At 39.6% G+C, this 20,317-nt stretch overlaps 1 long non-coding RNA gene across 1 annotated transcript; it reads left to right on the top strand.

Moving 5' to 3' along the window:
* Window positions 1-4,998: 4,998 nt before the first annotated feature.
* LOC120398645 lies at window positions 4,999-12,571 on the top strand. Its single transcript, XR_005594596.1, has 2 exons — window positions 4,999-5,158; window positions 12,492-12,571. It is a non-coding gene; the product is annotated as an uncharacterized LOC120398645 (long non-coding RNA).
* The last annotated feature ends 7,746 nt before the right edge of the window (window positions 12,572-20,317 follow it).

The following is a 20,317-nucleotide window of genomic DNA, read 5'->3' as shown; positions in this document are numbered from 1 at the left end:
GCCCTCTTCTACAAGGGGGACACAAATTACAGAAAATATGCAGCTATCTAATTGCTTCCACAACTCTGGCCAGGAAGTATGAATGTGGAGCCTTCGCTCTGCTCATTCACCACATCTCCCTGCCCCCTCGCTCACAGCGGGGAGTGTTTGGTAAGATGCTGTTCCCTAGACCTGGCCCCAAGATGTGGGGACATCTTACTTGGCCAAGCAGGAGTTTGAAGGTGGGACCTTATAGCTCTGATTGACTAAGTAAAACAAAGACATAATCTAGCTCTAAACAGAGGGATGTTTTGCAGAGTACTTGTCACAAAAAAAGATGTAAAATCAAGGTCTACTGATATCAGCCAAAGCCAGTTCCCTAGTTCACATCATGCTCCCCATGCCTGCAAAATGGCATAAATGTCACCAAACAATGTAAGACGTTTAATTAAAATGTAGTGGATACATACACAGGGCCGCCCAAGTGGGCAAGGCCCCCATGAGAGTTTTTCGGGGGCCCTGGAAAACTCTCACGGGGCCGGGCCCCCAGAGCTTCTTCCGCTCCGGGTCTTTGGCGGCAATTCGGCGGCGGGGGCCCCCCGCTGCGGGTCCTCAGGGCACTTCGGCAGCGGGTCCCGGAGCGGAAGGACCCCCCGCTGCTGAATTGCTGCCAAAGCGGGGCCCCCCCGCCGCCGAAGACCCCAGACCCCCTGAATCCTCTGGGCAGCCCTGTACATACATACCTATTGTACTGACAAATTTCAAGGCTTTCCTTATAAATGAAATACTGTTTTTTCATCGGAAAAGAAACATATAGCCACTAAATGGAAAATAAGATAAATACTCATGTCCGTTGCATGAATTTACAGTGTAGCCTCAAAACCTGCCCCCAAAAGAAAGAAAAACCTAACAAACCTGAAACACCCTGTAATGGATAGACAATTCTATTGCATCTTTAAAAGCCATTCAGGAACCCCATCCTATGTATGATATATATATATATATATATTGATTGATATATATATATATATATATATATATATATATATAAAATTTCCCCAGCCCTGGATCAATATTTGTTACCAGAATGTATTCATTTTGTCATTGTTTGTTCTTATTGTTTTGAATAGGGATTAATGAGAGCTTTTCACTTCAACATCTGATTCTCACCACACCATTTATCTACATTAAGAGCAGTCAAAATTCTAGTATCCCTTACTTTTAGTGATTTATAGTGGCATTTGTTTTGCTGTATTTCTGATCACTTTTTAATATTTTGGAATTTGATTTACTGTCAACTTTATTTCATTTCCTATTTTCTTTATTATCACTTAGTAATTCATTAAGGAAAGGAGTCAGAAGTCTCTATTCAGCAAAAGAAAGTAAACAATGGGGGAGACTTCTTGGCTTAGGGGACAGGTAATAGGTTTCCAAGCATAGCACTGGTTCAGATCCCACCCAGAAACTTTTATCTTCTGACAGCTGCTTTATCCAATATATCCTTATATCTCATTGCCACTTTCAAAATTGTATCTCAAGCATTAGACTTAACAATGCAGTTATATAGAATATATAATTACAGAGTTAAAGAATAGCAGAGATAGGAGGAAATTTAGGGGCATGCAGCAAGGGAGAATACATATATTTTCAGATGAGATTTGAGAAGAATGGACACTCGGTGAGGGAGATATACAGAAAGTCCTTTTCAAATTATAAGTGCTGCAGAGAAGTAGATTCTCATGTCCTATATAGGGCAAGAGTGGGAAAAAGTGGGGAGAGGAAGCTGGGGATAAATGGGAAAACAGATGAGGAGAGAGAGCGTGAAGCTATGCTGGAAAAGGATCTGATCTTCAAAGAAAAGAGGGCAATTTTGAACTGGATGCTGAAATTAACAATGAGTTAGTGGAGGTACTCAAGGATAGAATGATTATTTGATCTGTAAACTCTTTGGGGCAGGCACTGTCTTTGTTCAGTGTTGTGTATCACTTAGCACAATGAAATTCTGGGTTTCTAGCTGGTACAGTAATATAAATTTTGCTTACTGGTATGTGTAAGGTAGGTCATAGCTTCAGTTATTTAGTGACTTACATTAAATGTATAGATAACTTAGTATTTTTACATACGTGTCTACACGATGAAACCAACAATCACAGTGAACACCTTTGTGGGCAATGTCAGCAGCAAGACCAAGGACTGAATAAATTTAGGAACTACACTATCATCTCACTATAGGAATGGTCCCTCCATCGCAAGGGTGAGGCCCATTGCTATGAAAAGGTGTGAAAGCTTTCACTGTTTCTCCCTGCTACCCATTCTATAACTAATGGGATGCCATCTCCATGGCTGTCCCTTCCAGGATACCACATACCCTAGCACTCCCAAAGGACTATGTAGCACTACTGAACATTTAGAAGGAATTTTTCTTCATGGTTCTTCCATCTAAAATCCTTACAGAATAACCCTACTAGATCTACAAAAAACTTGCCTTTCCCTGTGCCTTCCGTTGGCATATTTTAAGATTAAAAGAGGTTCATGAATGAGGATTTTATATTTTTAAGGATTAGCAAACTGATTATGTCAAACTCTGAACCACTTTATATGTTGATAGCTGTCAATAAACAGGTGCATCTTTTCGGAAGAAAAAAAAATCCAGATCCGTTTAGGATCTGATCCAAAGCCCATAGTAGTTTATTGTATGGTGTGATTATTACTTATTGGATATTAATTATTAATTGTTGTTATTATTATTATTTTGAATTGTAACTGTTTGTCAGGCACCCCAACTAAATAAATTGGCCTGGGAACACTGGGTGAAATATGTCCCTGTACAGATGTTCAGCATAAGACCTATAACTTTTAAAATCCCACTCTTGTTGTCTGCACTGGATTGAATTTCACCTTTTTTTTTAAAAAAAATAAAATTATGAATTAGTACTATTATTCACACAAAACATATTGGCATTCTCCTATCACTAACATTTATTGCACAGATTAACTTTTGACAATCATCCTACTTCAATCCACTGTTGAAAATGTTGCCAGCAGAACTGTCAATTGCTAAAAAATATATTAATCTTTATTCATCAGCACACATCTAGTAATGTTCACTGTAGGCTGGGAGAAATCTTTTGCTTTTAGTGTGATTAAACATCTGGAATGTATTTGTCACTGATTATTATGCAGTCTTCTATAAAACCGCCTTTGATTTTTTGATTATTTTTTTTTAAATATTGAGCTTCCCAGATTTGGAAAGATCTTTCATGCCATGCGTGTAAATCTGAGCTGTTAAATTTCTGGATAATGTCAAGGCTCGGTTAATTTCTTAATTGAAGTGTTCTTGTTTCTTAAGATATTTGAAAGTAACCCTTTCCAAAGGAATAATATTCAGTTCTGCTGGCATGACACGGCCAACCTTGGTTTTCAGCTCTGAGAGGCCAGTTGAAATGAGGAGCAACTAGTGTAAGAAAGAAATAACATTTGTTGTGTTAGTCCTCATAAAAATGTTTGGGAGTTAAGTACTGAATGAATGGAAATGAGTGACTAAGAGAAGAGCATTCAAAATGCAATAATCCTAACACTAATTTAGGGCCTGATCCTTATTAGGGTTTGGTAGCTGGGTTTGGCAACTCACATTAATTTCTGTGAAAGTTACAGGAGTGCAACAGCTCAAAAATTTAGGCCCTTAGATCCAGAACCCGCTCCCACTCAAGTTAACAAAATTCCAGTTGACATAAATGAAAGCAAAAAATTGCCCTGAACAATGCATATGAAAATATAAAACAAGGAGTTTCTAAAGGAGTTAAAAAAGGAAGAGAGTATTAAACTGGCTAGATCCTAACATGTTCTGGCAGGGGGTGTGTGCATGTGTGTAGTAGACTTTCTAGTATCTAATTGGACAAGTTTGTAGTTTAATTTCACAAGCCCTAGAGCTATGTCGATTTGTTTCAGTTGAAGATCTGGCCCAGACAGTCAAATTTGTGGATGTGGAAGCAACAGGTATGTTCCCAAAACCACATGCACATGTCAAAACCTGTGTTAGTGCATTCAAACTAAAATACAGTAATTCTGTATTTAGCAAAAGCAGATTTGTATGGGTACAGCAGGTGCATTTTTGCCCAAGTTGTGCCCAAGTTTGAACATTTGACTCCAACTGGCTAGCACAGGGACCAGACTGTCTGATGTGGCTGACGTAACACAGCATTATGATTTCTCACTCATTTCTGCATCACTTTAGTCAACTATGCTTCAATTCATATTTTGGAGGAAGGATTGCCTTGTGGTTACACAGTGGATGGGGCTCAAGAGCTATTGGTTCAGTTCCAAGATCTGACATATTCTTCCTGTGTGTGGGTTTGGATAGGCCACTTATCTCTCTCTGCTTTGGTACCCCAGCTGTTTGCCTTGATTGTGAACTGTCTGGAACAGGACATGCAAAGCACCTTGAACAGCACAACCTGAATTTCATTTGGAACCTGTAAATACTACTGTAATACAAATAATGAATAGCAAACAAAGAGTCCAATTACTCTATCAGTTAGCATCCTGGTTTGTACTGAGAGTTTTGCAAACCATATCAGGAATTATGTGTACCTCTTAGTAACAGGATTGTCCATCTTTACAGTAATAATAATAGTGACTTTATAAAGAACTAAGCCTAGTCTAACAATGAAATAATTGCCAAATGATCAACAGAATTTAAAAATACAGGGTGAAGTCTTGACTAGGGGTGACCAGATAGCAAGTGTGAAAAATCGGGATGGGGGTGGGGTGTAATAGGAGTCCATATTAAAAAAAGCCCCAAATATCGGGACTGTCCCTATAAAATCGGGACATCTGGTCACCCTAGTCCTGACTCCATTATAGTCAATGGTGTTATCTGTAAACCTTGAAACTGCCATTTATTGCCACACACAGAACTAACCAATAGGCAGCCAAAACTGTCTGGGCTATCCCCTAATAATCTAACTCAGTTACCATAGCAATACAAGATTCTATTACCACGACAACCAAATACACAACAAATGGGAGTTCTGCCATAGATTTTAATGGGGCCAGGATTTCACTCACAGCTTCTGGAGACTGAAGGAAAGGGTGTTTTTCAAGGGGCAAATCTCTAACAGATGGGTTGAACTTTTTGCTTCAAAGCATCTTATAAAAGCAGCATGAAGGAACAGGGCAGGTAACCATGACAACTAGCATCAGTGTTTCTGAATTGAGAATGGAAGCTGAAAGCAGGGGATGGTAAAGTACAATGAGTCCTTATGTTTTGCCGCTTATCATGTCTTATTAAAATCTAGCCATTAGACAAGATAAGAGCTGGGTTATAATTGCTTCCTAAACCTACTGAGTTAAATACATCCCTGGCATGACACTGTCTTTAGCGGAGTTACACCAGGGATCAATTTGTACTTAAAAACAAATTCATATACTACTAAATGTTTTACATACAGGTGGGTAAACTCACTTTGTGTCTAATCCAGTTTTGGCAAGATTGGGTCTCTGGCTATGTGCTCACACAGGTGGATAAGGGATTGTCTGTACATGGAGTTGGTCCTGATTAATTGTGTGGACACTGTTTTAGGGCTTATCTACATGGCAAGTTAGTGAGTGTCATGCCAAGGTGATGTGAGTTAGTGAGTGTCACGCCAGCATTCCACATTACTAACTCGCCATGTTGACAAGCCCCTATTCTGGAATTAAAGGAGGATGTGAATTTAAAGAGCAATAGCACACATTCTGGAATAAGTATTTCACACATGGAGTTATTCAAAACAACTATTGCATTTTAAATTCACACCCTATCTTAATTCACATGAGTTTTCAAGTGTAAACAAGCCCTAAGAAAAATCTGTTGAACCTGCATATTTTCCTCAGACTGTTACCACAGAGACTATTAATGGTACCAGCCTAGGGCTAAATTCTAGCTCTTCTGCTCTGCTCCTTATAATATGAAACCAAAGCTCCTAGTACCACAGCAATGTAAGTATCAAGAGTACACATATAACGCTGACCTATTAAGATTATATTTATACATAGATTATATGCTTATTTTATAAAAACATACCTCTGAAAAATGTAATGCTTCTTTGAGTGAGCTCCAGGTGCCTTCCTGCCCCATGATAAGTGTTTGTGCAACAAAGTTAAAAACTAGTTAATCTTATAAGACACTGCAAATATTTGGCATCTGGCCAATTTAGAGGACTTCTTCCCTTTGCCCTCCTACCACACAGAGATGGAGAATTTCTCAGTGAAATAAAACTGGAAATAAGAAGCAAATTCTTAACAGTGAGGGTCATTAACCTTTGGAACATATTGCCAAGGAATCTTAAACCACAGCTGGATCACTTCGAAAGGATATGTACTAATTAAATCACAATGTATTGGTTTAGTGCAGAAATTATTGGATTCTGTGTCCTGCATTGTGCAAGAATTCAGAGTAGATGAGCATAATGGTTCCTTCCAGCCTTTAAAATCCTGAGATAATATAAATTAGTGTGGCTAATTTACCCCAACTGATGATCTGGCCTTCCAAACCTATGTGAATTCCTTCTGATTAAAATATATGCTGGCTATGTATTATACTGTGCTTTATAGTAGTTATGAAAAGTGGGACGCCTTTTATTTTCTGTGCACTGCACCTTCAAATTTCCAATTACTCTGCCTATGTGCAGTGACAGCAGCCATTTTGTTCTGAGTCACTGCTGCATTGCCTTGTGAATTCAGAAGATGGAGAAACACTCTGGTCTCCTAGGAGTAAGGCTTCATTAGAACTAGAACAGGGTTACGAAAGCTAACGGCGAGCCAGGAGCTCCTAGCTGAGTGTCTGGTGAAGCTGCTGCTGGGCTGCTTCCAACCAGTTCTTCCTAACATGTGCTCTGCTTTTAAAGGCACAGTACATACTCCTAACAGCTCCTCATACAGAGACTAGAGCCGCATGAAAAATGTGGACTAATTTTTGCCAAAAAATGCAGTTTCAGATTAGCTGAAACTATTCACAAATTCAACACCAATTCTGCAAATAGTTTCAGAGACAATTTTTTTGGGGGGTGGGGGTGACTAGCTTTGCAAGGGGATTTAGACACCATTCACAACACCAGAGGAAGAGGGGTGTCATCACAGGCCCTCATAACCTTTATCCACAGGTTAGGGTACTCATCTGGGAGTGGTGAGACCTGGCTTTGAATCTCAGCTCTGGAACTCAGGCCTCTCTACTCCTAGGTGAGCATCCAAACCTCCAGGCTATGGGATATCTGACAGGGGTCTCTCTCAATCTCTCCTGTTGTAGCTGTTTCACTTTGTGTAAATACTTAAATATGTATTGGAGCAGAGGCTTGAACTCAGGTCTCCCAACAGAATGCCCTAGCCAGCAGGCTACAGAATCATTCTCTTTCTGGCCTAATGACTTCACAATTATAATCTGCTGTGGAAGCCAATAGACTGTCTAGAGCACAATAGTTTAAACTGGAGATGGGAAAAATAAAAATAAAATAATAAAGTGCCTGACAAAGAATGATGACTATAGTGATAAACAAGGACTGCACTGAGTATTCGACTATAGAGAAACATCAACATTAGATTAAATGTGGGTGTTTGAATTTAACAAATCTGCTGTCAGGTGTAAAAGACACAGGACACTAGCTAGCAAAGAATGTTGTCAGTGGCTTCAAAAGTGTGACTCTGAAGTTAATGTCAACAATGGAGTAAATAGGACCATTAGAATATGACAAATCTGATTCCATACAATAGTGTAGGTTGCCCCCTAACAAATATAAGCATATTGTTAAAGCATATTGTTAATGTCACATTAGTGCAGCTCAAATCGATTATGAAATAAAAATGAATTTTCTCAAATTCCAGAATGTAAAATTAAAAAGCAGTATAGGTATGAGTTATGGATGTAGAGAAAGTAACATCAGAAGTTTAGTGTGGAATCTCCCTGGGTAGCCTTAATAAAAGGATTCTGAAAAAAGTGAAACCCTAGGCACTCAATGTCAAAACTACCTCTTCTTTTAATTCCAAAATATTTTTGAATAATTTACTCCCCTACAAATTCCAACTGCATAGAAAATTGAGTTCTCCTATGCTCTGTTTGTCCACATGCACTTTGTCTTGCCAAAACAATACTCCTTAATCACCATGTCCTTTCCATAAACAGCCAAGGTAATGCTTGAATAGTACCAGTGACTCATGACCAGAGGCATTCTGCTTTCCCCTCCCTAAGGGAATCTTTGTAGTATTCCCTGCCAGGGGAACGGATTTCCAGAATACTCTTGCCTTGCATATTAATTAGGGATCTCGATTAATCTCAGTTAACTCACGTGATTAACTCTAAAAAATTAATTGCAATTTAAAAATTAATCATGATTAATTGCATTATTAACCAATAGCATGCCAACTCAAATTTATTAAATATTTTTGGATGTTTTTCTGCATTTTCAAATATATTGATTTCAATTACAACACCAAATACAAAGTGTACAGTGCTCACTTTATATCATTTTTATTACAAATATTTGCACTGTAAAAATTATAAAAGAAACAGTATTTTTCAATTCACCTCATAAATGTACTCTAGTGCAATATCTTTATCGTGAAAGTGCAACTTACAAATGTAGATTTTTTTTGTTACATAACTGCACTCAAAAACAAAATAATGCAAAACTTTAGAGCCTACAAGTTCACTCAGTCCTACTTCTCATTCAGCCAATAGCTAAGATAAACAAGTTTGTTTACATTAACAGGAGAAAATTCTGACCAGTTCTTATTTACAATGTCACCAGAAAGTGAGAACAGGCATGGGACTTTTGTAGCCGGCACTGCAAGGTATTTACATGCCAGATATGCTAAACATTGGTATGCCCCTTCATACTTCGGCCATCATTCCAGAGGACATGCTTCCATGCTTCCAAAAAAATGTGTTAATTAAATTTGTGACTGAACTCCTTGGGAGAGAATTGTAGGCCGCCAGACAACTCTCCAACACCAAATTCTACAGGCCACTGCCCTCAGATCCCACTGAGGAATACACTAAGGAACTGAACCATCTACTCAGGACACTCCCTACACTCCCTACACTAACACCGGAACAAATCAACATACCCTTAGAGCCCCGACCAGGGCTATTCTATCTACTGCCCAAAATCCACAAACCTGGAAATCCTGGACGCCCCATCATCTCGGGCATTGGAACTCTCACTGAAGGACTGTCTGGATATGTGGACTCTCTACTCAGACCCTATGCCACCAGCACTCCCAGCTATCTCCGTGACACCACTGATTTCCTGAGGAAACTACAATGCATTGGTGACCTTCCAGAAAACACCATCCTGGCCACCATGGATGTAGAGGCTCTCTACACAAACATCCCACATGCTGATGGAATACAAGCTGTCAGGAACAGTATCCCTGATGATGCCACAGCACAACTGGTTGCTGAGCTCTGTGCCTTTATCCTCAGACACAACTATTTCAAATTTGATGACAATATATATCTCCAGATCAGTGGCACCGCTATGGGCACCCGCATGGCCCCACAATATGCCAATATTTTTATGGCTGACCTGGAACAACGCTTCCTCAGCTCCCGTCTACTCACGCCCCTTCTCTACCTACGCTACATTGATGACATCTTCATCATCTGGACCCATGGGAAAGAGACTCTGGAAAAATTCCACCACGATTTCAACAGCTTCCACCCCACCATCAACCTCAGCCTGGACCAATCTACACGGGAGGTCCACTTCCTAGACACTACGGTGCAAATAATTGATGGACACATTAACACCACCCTATACCGAAAACCTACCGACTGCTATGCCTACCTTCATGCCTCCAGCTTCCATCCCGGGCACACCACAAGATCCATTGTCTACAGCCAAGCACTGAGGTACAACCGCATCTGCTCTAACCCCACAGACAGAGACCAACACCTACAAAATCTCCACCAAGCATTCTCAAAACTACAGTACCCACACGAGGAAATAAGGAGACAGATCAACAGAGCCAGACGTGTACCCAGAAGCCTCCTACTGCAAGACAAACCCAAGAAAGAAACCAACAGGACTCCACTGGCCATCACGTACAGTCCCCAGCTAAAACCCCTCCAGCGCATCATCAGGGATCTACAACCCATCCTGGAGAATGATCCCACACTTTCACAGGCCTTGGGTGGCAGGCCAGTCCTCGCCCACAGACAACCTGCCAACCTGAAGCATATTCTCACCAGTAACTGCACACCGCACCATAGTAACTCTAGCTCAGGAACTAACCCATGCAACAAACCTCGATGCCAACTCTGCCCACATATCTACACCAGCAACACCATCACAGGACCTAACCAGATCAGCCACACCATCACCGGTTCATTCACCTGCACGTCCACCAATATAATATATGCCATCATATGCCAGCAATGCCCCTCTGCTATGTACATCGGCCAAACTGGACAGTCTCTAAGGAAAAGGATAAATGGACACAAATCAGATATTAGGAATGGCAATATACAAAAACCTGTAGGAGAACACTTCAACCTCCCTGGCCACACAATAGCAGATCTTAAGGTGGCCATCCTGCAGCAAAAAAACTTCAGGACCAGACTTCAAAGAGAAACTGCTGAGCTCCAGTTCATCTGCAAATTTGACACCATCAGCTCAGGATTAAACAAAGACTGTGAATGGCTTGCCAATTACAGAACCAGTTTCTCCTCCCTTGGTTTTCACACCTCAACTGCTAGAACAGGGCCTCATCCTCCCTGATTGAACTAACCTCGTTATCTCTAACTTGCTTCTTGCTTGCATATATAAACCTGCCCCTGGAAATTTCCACCACTTGCATCTGAAGAAGTGGGTATTCACCCACGAAAGCTCATGCTGCAGAACGTCTGTTAAAAATATTTAAATAAATGATATTCTATTATTGTTTAACAGTACAATTAATCATGTGATTAATCACAATTAATTTTTTTAATCATGTGACAGCCCTATTAATAATACAGTAACTCCTCATTTAATGTTGTCTCACTTAACATTGTTTCAATGTTACGTCCCTGCTCAATTAGGGAACATGCTCATTTAAAGTTGTGCAGTGCTCCCTTATAATGTCGTTTGGCTGCCTGCTTGTAAAATTCTGTGGAAGAGCAGCAACTTTACAAGGGACTTAAGGACTTTCTGGGAGGGAGGGGGAGAAGCAGGGAAGCACAGCATCTCCACTCCTCCCCCTCCCTCCCTGTTTAGCAGCGCTTAGGATTTTCTGGGAGGGAGGGGTAGGAGTGGGGAAGCTGTTCGGCGGCGCTTAGGACTTTGGGGGGGAAGGGATGTGGCATGTTCCAGAGAGGAGGTGGAGTGGGGGTGGGAAGAGGTGGGCCTGGAGTGGAGCGGGGACAGGAAGAGGCAGGCCTGGAGCATTCCCGGCAAAATCCGAGCCTGTTCTCCAGGGAAGCTGCCTCTGCTGCTGCAAAGGTGCTTCCTAGCATCCTTGCCTGCAGTGGGCTGTGCCTGTGTGGGGTAAGCCAGGGGGACTTTCCAACCACAGTACAGTACTGTACAGTATACAGTATATTGCCTTTTGTCTGCCCCCCCCCACAAATTTCCTTGGAACCTAACCCCCTGCATTTACATTAATTCTTATGGGACAATTGGATTTGTTTAACATTGTTTCAGTTAAAGTTGCATTTTTCAGAAACATAACTACAATATTAAGTGAGGAGTTACTGTTTCTGGAAGCCTCTAAGAGTAGATGCAAAAAAGGGAAACTGTGCTAGTGCAATTTTTTTTGCTTGAATATTCAGAACAGTTGAAATAACCATCATTGTTTGTTACGAGCTTAATCTCCTTGTCATGCAGGAAATTAAGGCACCCTTACTTGCCATGCAACTTATGTGACCAACTGCACAATATAATAACAACAAATAGAACATAATCAAAACGAACAGTTGAAAATTATTTGTGAAAACTGTTATATGGATACAAACAGTTCATGAGAAAAAAGAGAGTAGAATTGATAATTAATAGTTTTTGCTATAAACAGTTCAACTAGCTCTGTGTCATGTACTTCTGAGACACTTTTCTATACCCACCGGCAACATGCATTTGTGAAAAATTTAAATTAAAACTCTGCTCCCTGAACGCATTGCACTGCTATAGGGTCTGATCCAAAGGCCTTTGAAGCCAATAGGAGTCTTTCCACTGACTTCAGTAGGCTTTGGGTCATCCCATACTGCTTGTGCCTCAGTTTTCTGTAAGTTTCTTCCATGGGGAAAAACAGGTGAATAATCAGGGTAACAGTTTTTTAACATTTCCCCTTGTTTGGTTTCTTTCCTTTGCTAATGAATATAATCTAAAGGCATTAAAAAAAACAGTACACAACAGCAAGGCGATTAAAGGAAGTTTACACCTCTATCGACACATTATATACACATTGACAGCATTGATCTTAAACTTGAATTGCACTGGAATCAGCTTGAGGCTGCTTTATTTAAGAAGTGGTTTAATTTTACCTTCTATATTTTCTTTTAGAGGGAAGACGGAATATGCAGAATAAAGGCTCTAATAAATGTATTGGAAGACTTTCCTGACAGCCTGTTGAAAACACAAAATTATGAAAGCCTTTTATTTGGGGATGGAGTGGGTATTGGTGGGGGGGGGGAGAGAAATTAAAGGTCTCCTGAAGTGAATGAATGGTATCTCCTCCGGCCTTGAAAGCAGACTAACAAGACAAGTAACTCCTCTTCAAAACAATGAGTTGTCAGATCTAGGCTCTTCACTGTCGAGAATAAAATGAAGTTTTGTTCTCTGATTAAGAGTTGAGAATGAACAAGATTTGCCAGGAATCAATCATTGTATTATCATATCAAATGTCAGAGCTTTAGAACTATGGAAATATGGGTCTCTAGCATTCTTTTTTTAACCAAAGAGCTGCACAAAGTATTGGAGGCTCAGTTTAAGACCTCAGGAAAAGATGGGGGCAGGTCTATAGAAATAGATGCAAGTACAATTACTGCCTCAAGCTCCAAGTGGTCTCAGATTGTAGGAAAGCCACAGAAGCCTAGAACTCGTAAGTATGGGAATGGTGGGGAATCTAGCTCTGGGACTATCTGTTTTACTCATGAAAGAAAGCAAGATGAGGAAGGGTCAGCAAGTTTCAAACCTGGTCAGGTAAGGAAGGGAAATTTAGGTCAGTGCTATGTGAATGATGTTTAGGCTAGTGGAGCTAACAGTATAGTGCAAGACCCCACCTGTACAAAACCTAGTCACTATCTCTTACTACCCTTTTCAACTTCAAATACCTTTCCTGTTCCTCAAGGTCCACAAATGATAACCATAGCAGTAAAAATAAGTTATTTTGTTAAGAAAGCCCTCTGAAGTGCCACTGTCAGGTGTTTTCTGTGTATATAGACTAAGCTTTTCAGGACAGATAGACATTGTCTTCCTGTGTGCTGGATGAGTATACTGGTAGATTAATAATCATGAAAATAACCTATATTAGCTCTCTGCCACATTTAAGTCTTGATATTTTGTCTAGCAGTTTATGATTCAGTGTTGCCAACTCTTGGGATTATATTGTTACCTACATCAAGAAAAACGTGATTGAAATCAATAGGACTGCTAGTGAAATTAGGTACTTCTTAGAGTGAGTAAGGCTATCACAATCTAGCCATTAGTAAAGTACTTTTAAAAAAGTTCCTCTCATTGAAACGTTGATACTAGTTTGGAAAAATTAGATATGCACACATTTTTCATCTTGATTTGGTGGAACAGACTGTATTAAGTATTTTGAGAAACAAGAAATCACATTAAATGGGAGCAAGCCCAGGTAATTTAGGGAAAGAGTGAAAGTTAAAAATTCCAGTTAAAGAATGTCCTTTATTACAATAAAATCTCCACTAAACTCTCCACTAAGTAATTCTCAGTAGAACAAGAGGCATGAACAAAGGCTGCAAAAATGTCATCTTATTACTCAGTGGTAGGCACCAGAAGAGCCAATTAAGTTCTTCTTCAAGGGGAGTGGTCCTCCACAATCTTTATCAATCACTAACTGACATGAGTTATAGAATGACTCATATGCCATAGGGGAGTACAGTAATTGCTGGAAAAGATGATTCATAGTGGTGATCATTTTTCTGATGATTCAAAGGGTCCAATTTTGCTCTCATAAGTGTGCAGATCTGGAATAACTCTATTGAAGTAAATAGTCAGAACTGGGCTCAGAGTTTAAAAGTGAGAATACTTCGGGTGCTTGTTTTCATGAGGGCCCAATTTACTAAATACTACATCTAGCTTTCAGACCTTGCAGATCAATTGGGAGGATGCTTGCATGATCTTGGAGGGCTGTGATAATGTAAGCTGGGGAGTTTTTATTGAATCTACTACTCAGACACTAGCAAAATGAACATATGAAAAAATAAGAGCCTGTCTGTTGTCCTGAAAGGCATGTTAATGTGTTCCCTTTTAATGCTCTCTTCACTGAACTTATGGCTAAAAACCCAACCCTTTCTTGATATTATAGCCAATTTCTCATGAAATACGGCAAAAAGTCACTGAATTGTTTTATTATTCTTAGAGGAATAAAAAAATAGACCAGTCACTTAAATATTTCATGGGGTTTAAATATGTCTGCCTGTCTGTCTCAGATGTAGTGAATGAAGATGACTTCTGAAAATATATATGCAAACTGTATTTGACTCTAAGGATTTGCCATTCAAACACAACATATTGCCAGGAATCACAAGGTAATTTCCTAACGGGACAAATATTAGAATGGGATTCTTGCAGTGTTTGCATTTAAAGCTGTGGTGAGCTTAGAACTGAGTATGACCAGCAGACATGTGAAAACATATTTTATTCTATTCTATATAGATCCTTATACCACATTCATCACTGTAATATTTGAGCACTTTTCAGTAGTGCATTAAGCAATATGATTATACATCTGTCATGTGGTGTTTGTTCTCTCATCCTCTTCTTGGGGGGAGAAGCATGTTCAGAAGCATGTTTTGGAATGATTTTGTTTGATTTAAATATACATGTAGATTACAAGGCCTTTTTGATCATCTAGACTGACCTCCTGTATATCACAAGCCATAGGCCTTCCCTGAATTAATTCCCATTTGAGTTAGAACATATCTTTTAGAAAAACATCCAATATTGATTTAAAAATTTTCAGTGATGGAGAATCTATGACTGTCCTTGGTAAATTGCTCCAATGATTAACTACCCTTGTGTTTTTTTAAAAAAAGATGGGGGGGGCTTATTTCAGCTTTCAGCTGATGGATCTTGTTATATGTTTGTCTGCTGGATTGAAAAGCCCTCTATTATCAGATTTCTGTTCCCCATGTAGGTAATTATAGACTGCGATCAAGTCACCCCATAACCTTTTCTTTGATAAGCTAAATAGAGCTCCTTGAATCTTTCACTATCAAGCATGTTTTCCAGTCCTTTAATCATTCTTATGGCTCTTCTCTGAACCCTTTCCAATTTATCAACATCCTCGTGAACTGTGGACACCAGAACTGGACATGTATTCCAGTTGTGGTCACACCAGTGTTAAATACTCAGTAGTCCCTTGTTTGTTCATTCACGGATCACATTAGCCCTTTTAGCCACAGCATTGCACTGGAAGCTCCTGTTCAGTTGATAATCCACCATGAACCCCAATTCTTTTCCAGAACCACTACAATCAACACTATTACTTTTATTTACCAAACTTGTAATCTTATCAAAAATGATATCTAGTTTGACATCAGTTTTCCACATGCCTGTGTTATGAGTGTTCTGAGCCTGATGAATCATCTGAGGTAATTCCCTGTGAGTCCTAATGGTCCAGTCACTCTACAAGCAGGGGACTAAGTAGGTGACTCCAAGGCAGGCCACTAATGAAAGCAGCCACTGCAGTCTGCTCAATGTTGCTACCTTGTTAGAGATACTCCCAGCTTCCTGGAAGTTCTAACAGACTGCCCATGTGCCCTGCCTCTGTCTGTTCTTACTCCAACCCAACCCTGTCACCTGGCTATCTTGAAAGTTTATTGCTATTAATTATATTATCCTTTTAAAATTCTTTTTTAATCGAGTCCTGAATCAAGCATTCCATTATTGTGCCCAGGATAGATGTAAGGCTGACTGCCTATAATTCTCTGGAACATCCCAATTTCTCTTTTTTTAAATATCGGCACATTAGCTTTCTTCCAGTCCTCTGGAACTTCCTTGTGTTCCAAGACTTGTTGGAAATCAACATTGATTCAGCAAGCTCCCCAGCCAATGCTATTAAAACTGCTGGATGCAAGGTTTCCAGGCATGCTGATTTTAAAATGTCTAACTGTGGTAGCAGCTGTTTAATATCCTTCTGAGTTACTACTTGAATGGAAAGTGTTTCATCATCAGTATTTGATAGGAACATGTCTGGCTTTTTCCCAGATACAGAACAGAAATATTTTTGAAGACTTTCAGCCATGTCTGCATTATTATTGACAGTTCTACCATTTTGATCTAGTAATGGACCAATACCATTGTTGGGGGGGAAACAATCCTAATATATTTTTTAAAAATCCTTATTCTCTTTAATTCTGCTGGTTCTCCTTCTCTCCTTTTCCTTCCCTTACAAATTTTCTACAATTACTAGCTTCTAACATATTCATTGCTAAGCATAAGCAAGGGATCCCCAGCTGCTTAGCCTGGGTTAGCCCTAGAGGACATGTAAAACTTGCATATTACAGCAGCTTCTATTGCCTTTTGGAACCTAAGACTGTAACTCATGTGTGTGTGTGTTTACCTGCTTTAACCTTGTAAATAGCTCTTATTTCTTTTTCTTAGTTAATAAATCTTATTTAATTAATTTTAGGATTGGCCACAAGTTTTGTCTTTGGTATAAGATCAAGGGTGCGGTTGACTTGGGGTAAGTGACTGGTCCTTTGGGACTGGGAGTAACCTGAATATTGTTGTGATTTTGGTGTAAGGGTCCATCTGTCACAAAGACAAGCTTACCTGGGTGGCAAGGTAGGTTGGAGCATGCCAGGATACTGTCTGTAACTCCATGTTGAGGCAGTTGAAGCACTTGAGTAGTTCATACTTGATGGTTGGTGAAATCTAAGTATAGAACTCACAACTATTTTGGGAGTTGTGCCCTCCTTCTTAACAGTCTGCCCTGACGTTGGTACTCACACTTGTGAGCCACTCCAGACAGCTTGACAGATGCAATGCTTTTTGAGTTAGGAAATTATCATCTATATTTTTTACAAATTCTGAGTATGTTTTAATACTGGTAGCATGAGGCATACAACATATATTGTTAGAGCAGGATTTTATAATTGTACTATGAGAATTAATGTATCATTTGATTTCATCCTGCCAGCCACTCTTTTTGAATAGCAGAAAGGAATGACCCTCTGGGACGTTGGTAAAAATGCATCTGACAGACTGCCAGTGTCTCTACTGATGTTAAGGCAGGGACAGACCAGAACAGTTCTTATGGCTAATTATGGTCACTGTTTTGTTTTAGGATAAGATTTCATTACAGTATTTGCTATAAGGTCTTGCTTCTTGTATGCATTGAAACTAAGTTGTGTAAGGTTCTTTTGTAATCCCTTTAGTAACCACATAATCCTTTCCAAAATGTTATCCTATCTGAAGGCCTCTGTAAAAGACTGTTTGTGTGGATGAGGAATGTATGCATCAGGAAAAGATAAGGTGTGAAGGCAATTGTTATAGGCAGATGGTCAAGGAAGAAGAAGTGAGAAAACCATCAGTGCACATCCATAATGAAGGAAGGGCAGATTGATGACCATGAGGTGCAGGCTGGCACCCCTAAGGACAAAACAATTAATTAAATCGGAACCAGAACAGGATGACCCTCTTGGAGGTGTATAGGAATATTTACATCAAAAGATAACACAAGTAACCAGTCAGAAACTGACACAGCAAAATCCATAGACTTCTACTTTCTACAGAGAAAAAAGACTATAAGAACAGAGTGCTTGGCCATGGGACTTTGAGTTCATCTTGCCACACTCCAGGAGCATCGGATTGCAATTGACAGAGCCCGGATCCCCTCTGTGACCAATCTGGCTGGCCACTAGATTAATCCAGACTCTGGACTGGTAACTATAAACATCAACTGGCAGGACTCTCTGTGTGTGTATGTGTATGACTGAAAAGCATATGCTAACTGCTGTATTCTCAATAAATGCGGCATTTTTGCCTTCTCCCCTATAAAGATTCCGTGTGCTTCTTCTAAGTATAACAATGTCATTCAGATTGAAGTCTCCCAGGATAATGCAGCTTTTTTTCCTCCACGTTCGAGATAGTTGCTTCAAGAGCTGGTCATCCTGTTCTCTTTTGTGATTTGGTGGTCTGCTTCAGACATCAACTAGTCTTGTACTTTATCTGTTAGGACATCGATCCGTAAGCATTCTAGATAATTTGGTTCCAAGTTGCCAGTGATTCGAAAACAGGTAATGCCATTTTTGACATAGAGTGCAACTTCCTCTCTTCTTTTCCCATTAGATCTTTTCTAACTAGGTTATGAACATTGATTTTAACATTCCAATTACATGAATTGTCCCTCTAGATTTCAGTAATACAAATTAGATCAAATGTATGGACATAATCCAATTTTTCTTTATTAACCAGGCTCTAAGCATTGGTGTAGAATTTATTTTCTTCATGTTCTTTGGTGCCTTGATTAATTTTGTCTCAGCATCTTGATTTTGTGCTAAGGGTGCTCATTTGTTCCCTCTTTCACCCTCCTTTTGTTAGTTTAGCACCGTCACTAATCTCTGATTGCTGTTCACTTTTTTGGTGGCAGCAGGAGTCATGTATTTTCATTGATAGTTTCCCATCTCAGACGTTTTTTTTTTAAATGGGCTTGAAGATTTTCCCACTTGTCTCTTCTGCCTCTGCACTAAAGGGAGCCAGATCAGATACATCTAGGATTGTGGGGAAGGGAGAACAAAACAGTATGCATGCTTTTTTCCCTTTCTCTTTCCATGATCTCATGGAAGAGCTTCCACAAGTTAACTGTGGATTAGAAGTGAAGGTGTGGATTATCAAGATTCATCTTGCCCAAGACATGGGAGAGGTCAGGAACCTTACTCACTTCCTTGGCTGAAGAGAACAAGAGAATCTTTCTTTCTTTCTTTCTTTCTTTCTTTCTTTCTTTCTTCATTGAAGTGTCTACTCCAAGAGGGCCTAATGTTAGAGCGCAGTAAGAAGAAACCATAAACTGTATAGCAGTCATCCCTCTTCAGCAAGCAGATAAAAAAAATCTTCCCTGCCTATTAAACTTCCTTTTCTAACTGTATGGAAAACAGCAGGGAATGTGACTGATGACCTGAGAATGTGTGAAATGGTACTATTAGCTCTGTCATTCAAAGTTAGACATTCATCTGATATATTTTGATGAATCTAGAGGTTAAATTATTTATATTTAATATTGTTGGGTTTTGAAAATAACCTAATTCAGACCTATTCACTTCACACATTCATTGAAAATATTGATATTATTTTCCCACACTTTACACACTCATAATTTGAGAAATAATCCACTTGTTCAAAGAAGAACAAACTACAACCCCTGGATATTTGTGCTCGCCTTAATCTAAGTTGTCCTGAACATTGTCCTCTTCTTAGGGGTTGCCACATGTGCTTGGGTGTTGACCATATTTAACTAGGATATAGCCACATACCTGGAAATCCTTTCAGAAACCTTTATAGAGGCTTTTATAACAAAGGTGAAACCTGCTTTGCCTTGCTTGTAACTGCTAGAAAAAAACAGGGCCTCCTAAGTAGAAAAGTTGAACTTCAAGTGCAGAAATGGTTTAAGTTCCTTAGTACAGTGGATCCTAAACTGTGGTCCATCAAGGAATTTGGTGGTTCGTGGAAAGCTGACTGGTCACATGGTGCTGGCTCCTTGTCTTTGTTTCTGGCTACTAAATCACACTGCAAGAAGATAAAATACATCAGTTACTTGCTTAGTATTGCTTTTCAATGTAAACAGTTGCTGGAGTAGCCAGAGGGATGAACTCTTATTACCAATAGGCGGTGGCCAATGAATTTATGTTTAGGAGGCAAGGTATCCACAAGGCAATTTCACCACCCCATTCAAAATGTGGAAAACTATATCCCCTTGTGTAAAGAAATATGAACCTCTTGACTGGTGAACCCACTACTTTTTCTGCCGCCTGAGAGCGTAACTCACTACTAAAGATTTCTGATTTATTTATAGTCTCTTTTTAGTTCATTTGATAACTAGAAAGGGAAAAATTGTTCTCCTATTCATCCTTAACATATGCTTAGTTTTGTCATAAATGCACAGTAATTCTTATTGCTGCGGTAATTGTCAGTCTTATTGC

The sequence above is a fragment of the Mauremys reevesii genome, linkage group 2 (genome assembly GCF_016161935.1).
Source record: "Mauremys reevesii isolate NIE-2019 linkage group 2, ASM1616193v1, whole genome shotgun sequence".
NCBI lineage: Eukaryota > Metazoa > Chordata > Testudines > Geoemydidae > Mauremys > Mauremys reevesii.
Note: the sequence above shows the minus strand (reverse complement) of the source record. Positions and strands in the feature narration are given on the sequence as shown.